Source organism: Silene latifolia, chromosome 10 (genome assembly GCF_048544455.1).
Source record: "Silene latifolia isolate original U9 population chromosome 10, ASM4854445v1, whole genome shotgun sequence".
Classification (NCBI taxonomy): Eukaryota; Viridiplantae; Streptophyta; class Magnoliopsida; order Caryophyllales; family Caryophyllaceae; genus Silene; species Silene latifolia.
Window position 1 is genome coordinate 110,608,206 of NC_133535.1, and position 14,393 is coordinate 110,622,598.

At 37.0% G+C, this 14,393-nt stretch overlaps 1 non-coding gene across 1 annotated transcript; it reads left to right on the forward strand.

Annotated features, from left to right (window-relative positions):
* Window positions 1–14,055: 14,055 nt before the first annotated feature.
* Window positions 14,056–14,162, forward strand: LOC141610155 (small nucleolar RNA R71). Its single transcript, XR_012528052.1, has one exon. It is a non-coding gene; the product is annotated as a small nucleolar RNA R71 (small nucleolar RNA).
* The last annotated feature ends 231 nt before the right edge of the window (window positions 14,163–14,393 follow it).

Sequence of the window (14,393 nt, forward strand, 5' to 3'; positions counted from 1 at the left end):
TAGATAAGATTCTTGAAAGGTTCAGCATGACCAACTCCAAGAAGGGGAACCTTCCAATGACTTCTGGGATGCATTTGAGCAAGTCTCAGTCACCCACAACACCGGAAGGGGTTGAACGCATGAGTCGTGTTCCTTATGCATCAGCCATAGGATCGATCATGTATGCCATGATATGCACACGTCCAGACGTGGAATATGCATTGAGTATGACGAGTCGGTACCAACGCAATCCAGGTGAAACACACTGGATAGCTGTTAAAAACATCCTTAAGTACCTACGGAGGACTAAGGATTGGGCATTGACTTATAGAGGAGATACTAAGCTATGTGCAATCAGTTACGCAGATGCTAGCTTCCAAACGGATCGAGATGATTCAAAATCTCAGTCCGGGTTCGTCTTTACTCTTAATGGTGCTGCGGTCAGCTGGAAAAGTTCCAAACAGGAAGTTGTAGCAGATTCTACTCATCGAATCCAAGTACTATGCCGCTTGAAAGCGTGAAAGGAAGCTATATGGATGCGTCAATTCTTCCAAGGACTAACCATAGTTCCTAGTTCGAATGACCCAATCACTATCTATTGTGACAATAGAGGTGCCATCTTCCAGGCTAAGGAGCCTAAGTCTAGCAACAAGTCTAGACATGTACATCGGAAGGCTCACCTGATCTGTGATTACGTGGAGCAAGAGGAGATAGTGATTGACAAGATTGCTTCGGATGACAACATCGCGGACCCTCTCACTAAACCATTGAAATATGATAAGCATGAAGGGCACGATATTTCCATGGGAATTAAACGTGTTCCTGAGTTATAGTAGTTGATTATGAATTCGATACATTTTCTTTTCATATGCTATTTATAACTTCATCGTATTATTTCATATTTTGTTTTTCATGTGGATTGTACGACAACATTGAACGCCACAAAGTGAACTGATTTACATTATATTTTTTTTTGGTCCGTAATCGCCTACATGAGCTGATAACTCTGGCTATTATATTGTGAAGTTGATTGATGGTGGGTTCAACGAGCCATAAGTCAAACGGTTGGCTGATCAATCACAGATACGAGTTATGATGATACCTCGTAGGACAATTATGACAACGTAATGGAGTCCTAAATGTTTAATAACATTCGGTGCCAGGTCGTGGATTGGACGTCCATTGTGTTCCTAGAGTCGATTCTTTTGACTATCGACTGTCTCTTGAGATTAAGGCAGTTTTTGGGTGACTTTGGTTCCTTTCTCATGGTCGACCGTAACAGGAGGCTAAGCAAATTTTTACTGGGTCATTTCATACTGTGCTTATATCTGCAGGATTCGAGTTGAAGAAAATATCCAACCTTTATCAGGTTTAGTCATTTCTCAGGGCCACTTGAGGAGTTGTAACTGAAATGCATGGCCATGCTCGAATGATGATTCGTTTATCAGTTAAGTTACTCTCTAGTCGGGAAAACCACTCTTGATATTGATCACTTGTAAAATACGACCTTTGTGAATACGGATTTTGCAAATTGTTTTACATTGAGTGGGAGAAATTTTAGGATATGAGAATCCGTTATCGCACATACACTTGTGAGGACAAGTGGGAGTTTGTTGGAGCTTGTGTCCTCCAAAGTTAGTGTGATAACATATATAAATCTCTTATAGGTTCACAAAGGTATACTTAGTATTTTATCAGTTGATTAACGTTTATTAATAACGGTTGGCTTGCTAGAAGTTTGACGTTATTATCATACAGATGGCGGTGATCAACTGGTCCATAAAAGTCACACCTAAAGTATGTGTTTGAGAGATGTGATTATATGAAAATGTAATCACATTGATGCCTTATATGACTAAAAGGTTAGTCCATGTATTTGACTAAACAGTTAGTCAATGTGATGATGAGACGATTATTTAATACAATTAAATAATATTAGCTGAGACGAATTAATTGTCAATTCGTAAATTGAATATAACCTGTTATATTTAATCAATGTATATAATGTTAGCTTAAACGAATTAAGATGTTAATTCGTAATTAAGCATAAACGGTTATATTTAATTAGCAAATTATAAATATGCGATATTTATAGTTAATGTATATTATACGATATTGTCATAATAAATGTTGACAGACTGGTATTAATAAATCGACTACAAACGGTCGTGTGTGGACTTATTAATATGTGACGACATATATGACAATTGATGGATATACACATTTTATACAAAAATAAAACCAACCGAAAATAAGAAGATTTGGCTCCTTATTTTTGGCATTTACGGTTTTGGAAAAAAAAAAGGAGAAAAAATATCTTCTCCTCCTTTTGCTCTTTGGACGGTTGAAATAGGAGGGAGGAGTATCATTTTTACTTATTCCTTTTTGACCTAATTCTCACATCACACAAACCCTTAAAATTCATAAGAAATTAGGGATCTATTCTAGCAAAGAAAAGAGGCATTTCTCAAAGCATTTTGGGTGCAACAATTAGGAGAATATCGATTTCGATATTGTTCTTAGGCCAAATTGGTAGGACCAAAGGTTAATTCTAAATCTCTATTCTTTTGTTTATGCAATTCGTTTATGACTAGTAAATTCATATATCATAATTCGTTATAATCCGAATTTTTTCTTAAGGAAGTATACCGATATTTCCCACATTATTACTACTACTACTACTACTACTACTATTATTATTATTACTATTACTATTACTATTACTATTATTATTATTATTATTATTATTATTATTATTATTATTATTATTTTTATTATTATTATTATTATTATTATTATTATTATTATTATTATTATTATTATTATTATTATTATTATTATTATTATTATTATTATTATTATTATTATTATTATTATTATTATTATTATTATTATTATTATTATTATTATTATTATTATTATTATTATTATTATTATTATTATTATTATTATTATTATTGTTATTGTTATTTGTTTTTGTTATTGTTATTGTTATTGTTATTGTTATTGTTATTGTTATTGTTATTATTATTATTATTCTTTTTGTTGTTGTTGTTGTTGTTGTTGTTGTTGTTGTTGTTGTTGTTGTTGTTGTTGTTGTTGTTGTTGTTGTTGTTGTTGTTGTTGTTGTTGTTGTTGTTGTTGTTGTTGTTGTTGTTGTTGTTGTTGTTGTTGTTGTTGTTGTTGTTGTTGTTGTTGTTGTTGTTGTTGTTGTTGTTGTTGTTGTTGTTGTTGTTGTTGTTGTTGTTGTTGTTGTTGTTGTTGTTGTTGTTGTTGTTGTTGTTGTTGTTGTTGTTGTTGTTGTTGTTGTTGTTGTTGTTGTTGTTGTTGTTGTTGTTGTTGTTGTTGTTGTTGTTGTTGTTGTTGTTGTTGTTGTTGTTGTTGTTGTTGTTGTTGTTGTTGTTGTTGTTGTTGTTGTTGTTGTTGTTGTTGTTGTTGTTGTTGTTGTTGTTGTTGTTGTTGTTGTTGTTGTTGTTGTTGTTGTTGTTGTTGTTGTTGTTATTGTCCTTACTTTTTTTGCAAGAAATTATAGTCCTTTTATTCATCCATTAATGGAAAATAAGAGGACAAAGATTTCATTACAAGCCACTTAGGCTAAGGAATTTAAAGCCTATTTAGCCTACTAACGACATGAGCATAGTGCACTGCAGATATTTTTCCTAGAATTCGAGTACTAACTGTGGTTTTGATTACATGAACTAATTGTTCTATAGTAGTCTCCACACCCTTGAAAATTCGAGCATTTCGTTCAGCCCATATATAATAACATGTTGCTGGAATAATGCTCCTTAGCTAGCCACTTTTCCAATGGTGGCGTTTACTTCTATTCATGCTCCAAACTAGTTCCTCAGTACAGTTATATCCTCTGCCATCTATGTCCAGCCAGTGAAGGATTGCAATGCAAATTTCTTTCGAGAAAGTGCAACTAAAGAACAAATGATCATGGGTCTCACTTGCTTGCTTACAGAGGATGCATCTGTTAATTATAAGCATCCCTTTGTGAATGAGATTATCTATTGTGGCTAATTTTTGCTGCACTGCAAGGGAAGTGATTAAGCTATGGCTCGGTAGGATAAATTGATGCTTTAAAGCCTGGGCCCAAGGAAGATTTATGTGAGCAGTCTTGAACCAGTTGTAAGCCATGTCTATGCTAAATTTCCTATGGAGAGTCCATGAGGATAACAACTGTTGAGCAGCATGCTGTGAACTAGTTTGCATAAGCAGTTCATTTTTCACAGTAATGATACTCTTGAGACTTTCAGAATGCTTATCCTTACTTGTGATCTCCCAGAAATCAAAAAGAGGGAAGTTGTAAGCCTTGTTCCAATCATACCATAGGCCAGTTTTTTGATGAGTGATAATCCAAAGCCATTTGACTATCATGGCTTTATTCCATGAAAGGCATTCCTTAATATCAAGCCCTCCCTCATCCCAACTGGTGTGGTCGAGCTCAAACGGAGCTTACTTTTCGGTTACTTGTCGTTAGGAGCACCTAGACCAAAACAATATTTATAACTCCACAAACAACTCTACTATTAGTAAAGAGGCAAGTAAAGGTCGGATCCCAAGGGACGGGTATTGATGTAGGATTTTCAATTGCAAGTAGCGGTGCCTAGGGGTGTCACAATTTGGGTTGATGTAAGAAGATCACTAAACTAAATAGCAATAAAAGTAAACAAGCAAGATGATTAAAATGAGATGTAAACAATTGATAAAAGGCACTAGGGTGTCATGGGGTCATAGGGGATTCATGGGAATTGATCATACAAACATATTCTCAAATTATAAGCAAGCAATTATTGTTGTGATGGATCGAGTTGGTTTATATCTTACAATCCTAGGAAGGTTTGGGTCCCGGAGCCGAATCGATTAGATTGTACAACACCTACAAGTCGACTTAATCCACCTTACTCAACTATATGCATGGTCTAATGAGACTCGAGTTGGTTTATGTCTTACAAGTCTCATTGAAAAGGTAAGTGATGGTAGTAAATGCAAGGATTCATAGGCTTAGTATTTCATCAAACATAACATGTGCATAAGTTGAGATCACAACAAGCAAGCAAATAAATTATGAAAACATATTAATTTAAGCATGAATTATCCCCCATGTTGGTTTCCCCTAATTACCCATTAACTCTAGTTAAGGAAACTACTCACTCATTATCATGGTAAACATGCTAGCAAGGTTGTCAATCATACTAACAAAGCAAAACATGATGAATAAATGAAGATGATTAACAATAATTAAAAAGGGATTAAGAGAGTTATACCTACTAATGATTCCAATAATAAAGCAAAGAATAATAGAAGTACTTGATGAATGATTGGAAGGTTGTCAATCTCCCAATAATAACCCAAATAATCTTCAATTACCCAAAATAAAGGATGAACAAAAGAGAAATTAAGGAAATGAGATTTGTATTAAGACTTGATTAGAAGTTGATTACAAGATTAAAGAGAGATTAGAATGATATAAACTACTCTAAAGATTGATAAGAAGAACATGCTTAGCTAATTAGACTAATGGGGTATTTATAGGGAGGATTAGGTACACAAATTAGGGTTTACTAAGGGCTTAAATGACGATTAAGTCCTTGAGGAATCGCTCCTCTCTGAGAAGATGCCGGTCTCTTTTTCACCGGTCTTTTATAAATATGCGCATCCTTCATAGAACAAGAAGAAAACGAAAGTTGCTGTAGCACAATCCGAGCGTCCAAGGCATGAAGACGAGCGGATTGCCTGGCTGCTGGACGAGCGGATTCCTTGGCCGAACGCTCGGATTCTGGCCGTCTTGGATGAGCGTCCCGAGGGTCAAGCCGCTCGGATTCTGGGTCAGTTTTCTTCTTTTCTTCTTTTCTTCCCTTCTTCTTCCAACAATCCTCGGGGATCTTGCGGAGATGCAAGGATCTTTCCTCATCATTGCCCATCTACTACCATATGTACAAAGGTCTTCTAGTCTTGTCTTCTCTTTGATGCTTGGTCATTGGATTCAATCAATTTAGCTCTATTTTGCCATGAAAATGCAAGGTTTGCACTCCTTTCCTACCAAGGGAACAAAACCTCAAAGAATAAGCAAAACAAAGGACTAAAGATAGTAAATGACCCAAATATGCACTAAAAAGCATAGGAACGAGGCTAATTCGGGGACTAAATATGCTCAAATAATGGTCACATCAAATATCCCCAAACCGAACCTTTGCTCGTCCTGAGTAAAGAGGTGTCAAAACTAGGACCGTTATTTAAACTAACCTAATATCATAGATGATATGAGACAATTAGCGGGTCTCACTCCGCCCCTTCAACTCACAACAAGACAACCATGAGGTAGGATGCTTTCTTGCAAGGCAAGGTGGGGCTTGCCAAAATGGCGATACATCCAAGCATTAAAGCACACAAAATCAAGTAATGGATGCATCTACAAAAGAATAACCACTTTCCTCATCTAAGTGGCGGAAATTATCTAAAGGGGAAGCAATTCAAGGGTACACATTCCTTCATAGATATGATTTATTCAAACTACTAAGCCTAGAAGGATACCAATAAATCACCTCCAAGTTGTGTCAAGATAGGGTACCTTTGCCCTCAATCGTTAAATGTTTTTGTCAAGAATAGACTCCCTATGGTGTTAGAAACACTGGAGGATCACGGAATTCCCCCTCTTGCCTAGACAAGAAGAAGGGTCGTCCCCTCTCTACCATGCACAAAAATGGATACGATGGATAAGGGATCAATAATATTTGAGTTTCATTTGGGAGTTTGCTTTTGTTGGTGTTTTTCCCCCTAATTTCTTGTAGCATATAACATTTGAGAATACTTTCTTTTTGCCATTTCTTTTGATGTTTGGCAATTTCAATACTTGACAACTTTTCAACTTTTTGCATTTTCTTTTGAACATTTTCAAAGTCACCCCAATTAGTAACGAGGGTGCCTTATATTTGAAGCATAGGAGTTTTCATTTTTGTTACTCCTCTTTTCTTTTCTTGCATTTTGCAAACTTTTTCTTTTCTTTTCTTTTCTTGAACTCAAATTTGAACAATTTCTTTTTGTGCCCATTCCCTTTGATGACAAAATTTATGGTAGAACATGGATGAATGATGGTTGCATGGTTTCAAGGGTCACCTTGGAATAAACGGTAGCCAAGGAGTTATCACACCACAAGGTACTCTTGACTAGGCCTTAATCCATGGGTCAAAGGATAGTAGCATGACACATCCTAGGGTGTTTTACAAGCATTCTAACAAGCAAAGTCTTAAGAAGAAAAAGCATCTACTAGGGCCTATATACACTTGTCAAGCTTCCCAAGTAGATGGTTTCACAAAATTTTTCTAACATGCAAACTATATGCCTTGATGCAACTAACATTTATACATCCTAATGCATATGCTTCTACCAACTAGTATGCCAAATAATCTAAATTCAATCCTAATTTCACATTGTTTATACCGCATCAATCAAAATAAAGCCACATAGTCATTAACATAAAGAGGAAAAAGGAGATTGGAAAGATCATACCATGCGGTCTTCAATATCCTCATGTCTCGGATGTGGCGTAGTCAATCAATGTGAACAAGGATGAACAAACACAATATATACAAACAATATACAAGACTACACTACAAAGGAAATGAACTTGTTTTTGGTTTTCAATTTTCCAATTTTTATGGTATTTTCGAAATTTTTTGATTTTTTTGGATTTTTGAATAAAAGTCAAGTTAGAATTTCCCATCCCCACACTAGTATGGGCATTGTCCTCAATGGCCAATACGATAGGAAATTATGCAAAGATGATGCATGATTTCTATTCTAAATGCAAATTACACTAAGCTACACTACATGATGCATGATTTTTGTTATGGTGGAGAGCGTAATTTGAATTAGCTCCCAATGGATATGCATGGACTTCCCCAAACCAAAATAGACATTATTTCTAATGTCAAGAAATTGGGGTAGTTCGTGCACATGGAATGCAATGCATGAGACTACAAATTGTCATTTTGTATTTTACAAGTGGGAACAATAAAAAGAACACCTTAATGAGGCAAGGTGTTAGTCCTCCATGTTGCTAGGACTCCTCAAAGTATGATCAAAATACAATAAGGAAAATAAAAGAAGTAGACAAACCATAAGAGGGGTGAAAGAATGTAGGAACCTTCAAGGTTTGCTAATCCTCCATCATATCATCATTATCATCATCTTCCTCATTAGAAGTGGAACCATCTCCACTCCCACTTTCACTTTCTTGCTCTTCCCCACTTTCTTCTTCTTGAACTTCTTCTTGTTGAACATTCTCTTGAACCTCTTGTTCTTCCTCTTCTTCATCAACACTCTCATCAACAATCTCCTCTCCACCCGGTCTTCCACCACTAGAGGTGCTAGGAAAGAAAACTTCCCTATCCGCCCAACTAGGCAAAGGACATGATGGATCAAGAAGTCCTTGCCTAGCTAGATGTATGAGGGGTGTGATAATGGAGGAGGAGGGCTCATCAATCTCGCCTCTTTGTTGTTGAATAATGTACTCGGTCTCCTCGGAGAGTGGAAGAAGGTAGTTGGTGTTGGGAAATGTGTCCTCAACAATAGTGCGATCACATGATTTAAATATCATTATTAAATCTCATACCAAGAATACCAAAGGGATGATACATTACATATATAGTTAACTGGTCCACACATATCAGTAATGATTGGCTGGCTAGAGTTTGACATTACTGTCGTGCGACGGTGGTGATCAGTTGATCCCTTGAGGTCACACCTAAAGGACGATTCCCTTAATTGAAAAGGTTAATTAATTGTATACCGATACAGATTAATTGATTCCTTAAAATTGAACAAATTATTATCATAAGAGAGAAAAGTGACATCTTATTATAATGTGATTAAATGAGATTTTATTTAGTAATTTAAGAAGTTATATTACTAATATTAATCGGTGTTTGCGAAACACGCGAGATGAGAATGATAAGTTAGTTATAATTACAAGATATTGTGAATTATACTAACTAGTAATTAAATGACCATTTTATGAGAAAGTAATTTTATATTACTAGTCAATTGTTAAATGTGATTTATTTAATTTGTAAATGATATTTAATTTGTTAAATATGCATTTTAAATTAAAACATGACATAAGACATGTCACATGTCTCATGACATACAATTGTACAATTGACACAAATAAAATGGACTCCATATTACACTACATAAACCGAAATTGGTGGACAAAGCTTTAGAATTTTGTCTTGTTCATTTGTCTTATTCATTTGTCTATGACACTTGATAGTGACTTGACCATGACAAAGCCTTACACCTATTTGTCTTGTGAAGACAAAAAGAAAAATAATCATGGTCTATGGACACTTGAGGCCACCGGTTTTGTGAGGGAAAATAAGAGAGGATTTTTCCTCTATTATTCATTCTTACATTTTTATGAAAATACCTCTCTCTTTCTCTCTTGTTCTTCATAAAAATCCCTTTTATGAATCTAATTTGTTCATATCAATTACTAATATTACTATTAGTAGTATATGAGTTTTAGTAATCAATTTTAAGGTAAACCACATTACAAATATCTAGTACATATTAGTTTGTGGGATTGAGGGATAGTTTTGGGTGCTACTAATTGGAGGGCTTCTATTTTGAAGTCAAGTATGTTCATCCATTATTGGAAAGCTCAAGAACTAACAAGAAGGAGATCTTGTTGGTGCCCATTTGACCGAAATTTATATGGCGAGAAAACGATTTCTTCACTTATTTATTTTAGTTTGCATGCATAAGATTTGTAATTAATTTTATGACTAAATTAATTTGTAACATATATGAATATGTTAAATAATGAGATAAAGATTTCCAACAGTTGGGTCGGTGAACACTCAATCGGCAAATCTTTGAAGGCAAAGTGAAGGACCTAGCTTCATTGGTTAACCACCCATATTTGGTGTCGGGATAATTATGCTTGACCCACTTGAACTTGTGAATCATGGTGTCCATATCAATGAGTTGCCCTCCTTTGACCGCCACATAAGTTTTGTCTTTGTTGAAGTTTGAGTCAAAGTGCTTGGCCAAATAGGTAACGAGTCCTCCATTTACAATAAAAGCGGTGCCCTCTTTGCCACAATTGACATTAAGCCATCTTTCAACCAAAAGTCTTAGAGCATTATATGGCTTAGTATATTCCCTTCCTATGTTCAAAGCCGACTCAAGAAGAACAAAATCGAGCTTGGTATAATGATTAGTGCCATTTCTTGATATCAAAGTGTTCCCAATGACCTTATGCCATATTCTAATGCCCGGATGGTGGACTAATAGAGCACGACAATCATGAAAGCGCACAAATTTCTTTCCGGAAATTGCCTCCCAAAGAGGAGCGGGGTCATACTTTTCGCGGATCTTATGATAGTACGGGGTATCGCTAAGGCCTAATATCTTACTCAAAACATCAAAGGTGATGCGTCTATTCACATTTGCAAGACTAAACTCGGTGTATTCTCTAGTCTCCACCTTAGTAACTTTCAATGAACTTATGAATTCCAAGGTGAGGGAGGGGTATGTCAATTCTCTCATGGTAAACAATTTACCCATTCCCATGGCCCCAAAGAAGGCCTTGGTTTGTTCAATAACACCCAACTTTGTCAAGGCATCTTCACAAAGGAATTTTGTAGGCAAAATAGTCTTCTTAGCAAACTTGACAAATGTATCCCTATGGGAGTCGGAAATGAAAATTACCTCCGGATAGTTGGATAATTGAGCAATAACCGGAGTTGTTGATGTTGTAGCTTCCATAGGGGGATCTTGTTGTTGAATTTCCATGTTTGCATTAGAAACCACCATAGCCATTGAGGTCTTCTTTGCTTGAATAGTTTGTTGCCTTTTTGAAAGTGCCTTTGTTGCTCCTTTGGTTCTTGCCATTGTTGATTACACCTAAGAAAGATTGGAATCTCCAATTTCTAACTATGCCCAAATCGATTTGAGATGAAAGGATGTTGCTTTGTATCTCAAAAATCGACTCAAAGGTTGAAGATTTTGTTGCTTGAATTAATTGTTGTTGTAAGAGGAGTGATTGATTTTTGTTGGGAGGAAGTTTTGATTTGATTTTGTTGAATTTGGTTGAGGAAATCTTGTTTTTAATGATGGAGAGGATGAGGGTTTTGGGGTTTTGGGGTTTATGGGTAGTGTTTGAATATTGAATGAATGAAATGAATGAGGGAAGGGGGTTTAAAATACCCGAAAAATTCAAAATAGCATAGGAAGACGAGCGGCTGGGGGCACGGGACGCTCGGATTCTGCATAAATAAGCTTCAGGAAAACTCGCCACAAGACGAGCGTCTTTCAGGGAAGACGAGCGGATTCTTCAGTTTGGGACGAGCGTCTTTTCTCAAAGATGAGCGGATTCTATTACAGGAACTTTTCTTAAATTGTAGCAGCAAAAAGACGAACGGATTCTCCTTAAGACGGGCGTCCAGAATCAGACGAGCGTCTTCTCAGCTGGGACGCTCGGATTCTGTTACAGACCCGATTTTTGATTTTTGCAGCTCAACAAGATGAACGGATTCCTCCTCAGACGCTCGGATTCCTGCAAGACGGGCGGATTACCCATTAAGCCGCTCGGATTCTTCCTAGTCTACCCGGATTCAGGTCCATCCGTGCACTTGCATGACCCGTTTCATTTCCATTCTTCAAATCTCGTGTTCTTCATTGTGGGGGCACTACAAAGGCATGGATAGCCTAGGCAATTGCTATCCCCACACTAAGTTTAGGCACTACACATCAATAAAATCATTAGTCCCTCCCTCACTTCTCTCAAAAATGATGAATATCTTGATCAAGGCACAAAAATATAAATCCAAAAATGACAAAAATGCATTGTAAGAATTGAAATGCAAGTTAGGGAGTTAGAATATTTACAAATGGTGGTTTAGGGAGGACTCCACCAAACTCCCATCCAATGTGAGATGTCAAGGGGGCATGTCCAAGGTGTTGTTGATGTTACTCAACACCTTGAAGAAGTAGTCAAAAGCTTGCTCATTATCGTGGTAAAGATCCTCAATAGATCTTTGCACTTGTTTTTCTCCTTGATGGTCTTAATTCATGGCATTACCAATATAGGGATTGAATATCCCTTCGAACTCATCGTCCCAAAGACCGCAAACTTCATCTACTTGATCATTGAAAATCTCTTGAGTTGATAAAGACAACTCTTCCACTTTCTTGTCTTGGCCAATGAGGCCATCCTCTTCATTGTTGGATTTGGGTGAGCTTTTCAAGCTCTCTTTGTTGTTATTCTCTTGCTCTTTGAACGGAGCATCATCAATTTTCTTCTTCCATTGAAATTCGGACTTCTTCCTTTCATCCTTCCGGCTATAATGATCAACCATAAAGCATGGTTCATGCAAACGGGGAGCTCTCATGGTCTTGTCAAGATTGAAAGTTATGGTTTCATCTCCCACTTCTAGAGTAAGCTCTCCGTGCTTCACATCTATCACCGCGCCCGCGGTGTGCAAGAAAGGTCTACCTAGAATGATCGGAATATTGGAGTCTTCTTCCATGTCAACAATGACAAAGTCCACCGGGATGAAAAACTTGCCGATTCTCACGAGAACATCTTCCCATATCCCTAATGGTGTCTTCGTCGATCTATCGGCCATTTGGAGTGTGATGTTGGTACATTTAAGCTCTCCCATCCCTAACCTTTTACTAACCGAATACGGCATAACACTCACGCTTGCTCCTAGATCACACAAAGCCTTGTTTATCGTGGTGTCGCCAATGATACACGGTATTGAGAAGCTTTTCGGGTCTTTAAGTTTAGGAGGTGAAATCCCTTAAAGGATTGCACTACTCACCTTAGTGAAGGCGATAGTTTCAAGCTTCCGGATCGACTTCTTTTTCGTAAGGATGTCCTTCATGTACCTTGCATAGGCCGGCACGTGATTGATTAATTCCGTGAAAGGAATCGAGACTTCCAAGTTCTTGAAAATTTCCATGAATTTCCCAAGTTGGTCATCAAATTTGGGCTTAGCTTGACGACTTGGAAATGGAAGTCTAATCACAATGGGCTCCTTCTCTTTGGCCTTTTCTTCACTTTTCTTTGAAACTTCTTCTTTTGTTGGTTCATTTTCCTTAGAGTTTTGCACAACTCCTTCTTTGTCACTAGCTTCCACAACTTCATCCTCAACTTGCTTCTTTGGTCCCTCATATCTCGTACCACTCCTCAAGTGAATGGCACTAACCGTTTCATGTCTTGGGGGGTTACCTTGAGGTGGTAATTGCCCTTTTTGTCTTTGAGAGTTTGAGGATGCTAGTTGGGTCATTTGAGTTTCCAAAATTTTTGTGTGGGCTAGGATGTTGTTGATGGTGATATCCTTTGCTTGGCTATCTTTTTGCATTTGAGTGAAAAATTCTTGTTGATTCTTTTGCATTTGGAGGACCGCTTTTTGAATATCAAAACCTTGGTCATTTTGTTGATTGTATGGAGTTTGATTTTGGTAACCTTGGTTTTGGTTGTAAAAGGGTATTTGATTTTGGTTTCTCATGGGAGGTGGGGTGTATGTTGGTTGAGGGTTTTGAACATTTTTGCTTTTATATGAGAGATTTGGGTGGAATTTTGTATTTTCATTGTAATAGTTGGAATAAGGGGTGCCACTCTTATATGCTTGAAAAGCATTCACTTGTTCATTTGTTCCCCTACATTCACTTTGGTCATGTCCCAAAGTTTCACAATTCTCACATATCCCACTTGGGATTGATGAAGATGCCGTCATGGCATTGACATGATGCTTTGGTGATTTTGAGGCTTCTTCAAGTTTAGCCATAGCTTTTTCGAATTTCAAATTCATGGTATCGATATGAGCACTAAGTTGAGCACCCAATTGAGTAATAGAGTCCACTTCATGCTTTCCTCCTCTAGTAGCCTTGCGAGGTCTACTATATTGTGAATTATGGACCGCCATTTCCTCAATTTTGTTCCAAGTTTGATTATCGTCAACTTCCGTGAACATACCATTTGATCCCATGTTGAGGATGTTTCTTGAGTCTTCATAAAGACCGTTCCAAAATTGTTGAACCAAGAACCACTCGCTAAGTCCATGGTGAGGACATGAGCGACAAGTTCCTTTAAATCGCTCCCAAGCTTCATACAAAGATTCTTCATCCCTTTGCTTAAAACCCGTAATTTGAGCTCTTAGCATGTTTGTCTTTTCCGGAGGGTAGAATTTTTTGTAGAAAGCTAGAGCCAACTTCTTCCAAGAGTCAATTCCAAGAGTAGCCTTATCAAGGCTTTTCAACCATTGTTTCGCGGTGCCGATTAGAGAAAAAGGAAATAAGACCCATCGAATTTGGTCTTGAGTTACACCGGTTTGTGAAATCGCATTACAATAGTCACAAAAAGCCTCCATATGAGAGTGAGGGTCTTCACTAGG